The sequence below is a fragment of the Marmota marmota genome, unplaced genomic scaffold, assembly GCF_001458135.2.
Source record: "Marmota marmota marmota unplaced genomic scaffold, marMar, whole genome shotgun sequence".
NCBI lineage: Eukaryota > Metazoa > Chordata > Mammalia > Rodentia > Sciuridae > Marmota > Marmota marmota.
This window is the reverse complement of record NW_025999853.1, coordinates 9,746,392-9,750,597: the sequence shown is the minus strand read 5'-3', so window position 1 is coordinate 9,750,597 and position 4,206 is coordinate 9,746,392.

Here is a 4,206-nt window from a genome sequence, read left to right as displayed (position 1 = left end):
TATATATATATATATATATATATATATATATAAAAATCCTAAATGAACAGAGTCCCTCATTCTACCCCTTGGTAGAAAACCAGAGTCCAAAGTTAGCATAAGGCCTGTACAAAGTGGCTATTTTCAAATGTGGGATGGATGCTTCAGATTATAAGTAGTTAGGTACCCTGTAGCATCAAATTCTGGAAGGCTTTGAGGGAAGCCGGACACCCACTTGAACATATACATTATGACAGTTATAAAGAGGAGAGCTTCTGGGCAGGCTAAGTAGAAAAGGTAGCCTCTCTGGCTGTGTGGGTGGATAGTGTCTGTGGGAACTGAATGTATGGCAGCCCTTCCACTGGGAGCTTTACTCACATAACCAGGCTAAGAGAGAAGTGTAGTCCAAATTTCAGCACCCTTCTTCCCTTCAACCCTTCAGTCTTGTATAAGACATAGCCCAGTCCTAAGTTTTTCTAGATTTGCATCTGATTTCAAAGGGCCAACTGGAGTGGAACTTTTTGTGGAACTTCAAATGGAATTTTCTGTGTCTGAACTCTTTATAGGAAGGGAGTGGATTGCTACTATTGCTTCCTTTTGTGCCTGGATCCCTAGACTGGAAACCAATCCAACTTTTCTCTCTTGCTAGGTCAGAGGCAGCCCTGTAGAGGCATAGCTATGGAACAAATCAACTGGGCATAGCTTTCTACCCTCATCACAATTTAGGAAGAGTAGCCCCATGGGTCAAGGAAACCCTCATAACCATTTTGGGAGGAGTCTGGTTAAATATGGCAATTGTGTTTTCTCAGCCCTCACACAATGTCATGTGGCAGCCATAATAACTATTGAATGCTCTTTTAGAGATAAGTGTTTGAAAAAAGCGCCATCCCCAGTGGACTAGCAGTCCAGGATCTATTACCAGGGTGGGTTTCTTGTGATCTCTGAAGGCCCCAGCATCACTGCAAGTCCTAGACCTGCTGCTGCTCCTGGGATCAAGATGGAAAAGGATGGAGTACTTGCTGATACCCAAGAGACAGAGTGAGCAGAAAGAGTCTACATCAGGGTGGCAGGCTTCCACACCTCTAGCAAATGGTGAGAGGCCTCAGGAGTAGTGAAGGGCGTTGCATCTTTTGGGGCTCAGGTAGTAAGAGGGATCTTCATCGAAGGCTGTTGGGCTGCTGAGGAGTAAGAAGCTGTACTACCTTCTATGAACAGTAGGAGGCACCACAGTTTTGGAAGGCAGAGGGTGCGTTTCTGAGCATTAGGAAAGGCTATTTGTTTAGTTATTTATTTTTCCTCTTCTTCAAATTGCAGAGACTCTTAGGATGGGATGGATCTGCCACCTCCTGGTGATGGTTTGCTCATGAACTTTGGAATACCAAGGATGAGGAAACAGTCTTTTCTGATGAAGATCAACCATGGCTCATCTACTACTATGACTATTATTGGCTATTAACTAGGCACTTTGCCCAAAGCTGTGCAAAGATTTTTTTTTTCCGTTTAGTCTTTGAAATAACTATGAAGTAAGTACTACTGCAGTTTAGGAATCTGCAGCTTAGCAAGGCCATGTAAATTATTCAAGATAAAATAGTTTGGAGTGGTACAACCTGGCACAGAACACAATTAAGTCAGAATCTAGAGTCCACAAGCCTCAGCATTACTTTCATTTACAGCATCTGCCTTAAATGTCTCAACAAGAAGTAATTTATACTGCTGAGATATCTTCCTTCAGTGAATGCCATGTGGCAGGAATTGTGTTTATCTTCTTCACCACTGTGGTAAAAATGCCTAGCATAGTACTTGGCTCCACAGTAGGTCCTACATACGTTCTGTGGAATGAAAGCAGAGATGTGCATGTAGCAGAAAACCAGCAGTTTGCACTGAGTCTATTTTATGAACTGAGCTATGAATCACATTCCTGTTTCAGGTCGAGGGAGGGAGACCATGACCATCGGGCTATTTGTGCTTTTACTATTTCAGATTCAAAACAAGCATTGTTTTATGATCAAAATGAATGACACTGACATTCTATCACATCTTATCAGACTCCTCTTTATTCAAAATGTTGTTGGTACTATTACTTAATAAATTGGAGCAAGCAATAAATTCCACTGGTCTACAGAGACTGGGTTTGGGTTCCCAGTACCAAAATGATTTTGATTATTGAGTTGGCATATACCCCTAAACATTCCTAAATCAGCGGCTGGCAGTGAGAAGATTCTGAGAGAAAAAGAAAATAACCAGCACGCGCGTGCACACAAACACACACCCACACACACATATGCACGTACAAACACACACACACACACACACAAAAAAAAAAAATCTAGCAGCTTCAAAGCCTCTACACATTAAAGGATTCCTTATGGATTACATGGCTGTATTTGTAAAAGAGGACAAAGAACTAGAAAGAACCTTATTTATATTACAAAAAATTTAAAAAATATTTCTTTGAAAATTTTCTGAAGAGAGTAGGGAGGGAAAAAAAAAGTCATACAATGGAACTCTTAAAAATGTGTGTCAGCAACACAATAGGAAAGCAGAGTAAATGTAGGCAAGGCAACCACATGAAGCCAATCAGAGAGTGCGTTCATTTGTACTCTAACAGCAGACATAGATGGAGAAAACAACCAACAGAGTAGAGAATCTAGGAGCAACAATGCCAACTCATGGTAAGAGGGTGGGTGGAGAGTGGTGTGGCATGTGGGAGGGGGAAGAACATTCTAGAATTAAAAACAACAAACTATTCATATCATATTCCTAAAATCTGTATAATGAAATCTGTTTATATTATCCTCAAATTAATTGTTCAATGTTCAAATTTCAGCGTCCCAGCCAATGACCCACCAAAAATTTCCTTGTTCATAATGTTTTCTTTTCTTGATTCTTTGAAAAAATAACAAATGAGTTTTCTCCATTTATAAAGCTGCTCTGAAATGCCTTCTTACGTCACAGAGGCTGGGAGGTCATCTTGGGACACTGGAGTAATGGGGGGCCCTTGGCCAGGACCAGGAGGTTTTTGTGATTGTGAGGCAACTTCTGATCCCATTAGCTGATGGTTGACTGACATTTTGGAACAAGATTTTGCAAGGGACTGGGGAAAGGAAAAGAAGGAGCATGGGAAGGAGGCACTTAAAAGATTGAGAAGGCAGGAATGAGCTGAGTGCTCCCAGATTTGAGGAGGATTTTATTATTGGATGCAGATCTGTGTTGAGCTTTCAGCCAGGATCTTGGAGGCCTGGTTTGAGAGACCTAGTTAAAGTTTTCTTATCAGATTTATACTGACCTTACCCAGAAAACTAACTCTGTGAGAAAAATAAGTGAACTTCCCATTTATAAATTAAGCAACAGTGTATGCAGGCATGAGGGATAGCTCTTCCCGGAGGGCTAAGGGTATATTTTAGAGAAAATAAAAGGCAGTACAGCTTTACATGCCTGGAAATTGTTTCCCAGAGAAGTGACATAGGCTAAAAATAACTAGTTCCATGAAAGATTTATCTAGATTCCATGGTGCTAGATTTGTAATACTGTTTTTAGTGGAAGTGACATGCTTTAGGGTTTGTTCTTAAGTTGTCCTCAGTATTTCTGTCAGAGGCAGAATGTTGGTTGAGTTGAACAGAATCTGATCAATTATGTCATTTCTCACTGCAAAAAAAAAAGTAATTATATGTTGGAAGATTTCAGGAAGCTCCTCTATCCAAAGTATGTAGGAAGGTGAGGAAAAAATAAATAAAAATGGGCTTTTTAGTCAGACTGGCTGGGGTTTAAAGTTTACTTACACTATTTCCTGAATGTAAGACCTTGAGTAAACTACTTAGCCTCTCTGAACCTCAATCCAGTGACCAGAATAAAAGTATGTGCCTAATAAGGTCTCCGTGAGAAACAAGTAAGATATGTGAAAACCTAGACCAAGTCTTGACACACAGTAGGTATCCAATAAATGTTAGCTGCACTTATTTCCTCTCCTGTTCCTACAACTTCTGCACTCATATCTGCTCTCTAATTCTGAAATTCTTTTCACTGGTAACAGAGCCTTTCCTTGCATGATTAAAAATAAGAATGACCCAGCTACTAGGGAGAGAGGCAGGATGATCACAAGTCTGAGGTCAGCCCCTCAACAACTTAGCAAGACCCTGTATCCAAAAAAGGGGGGAGGATACTGAGGATGTAGCTTGGTGGTATAGCACCCCCTTGGTTCAATTTTCTGTACTTCAAATATATATATAC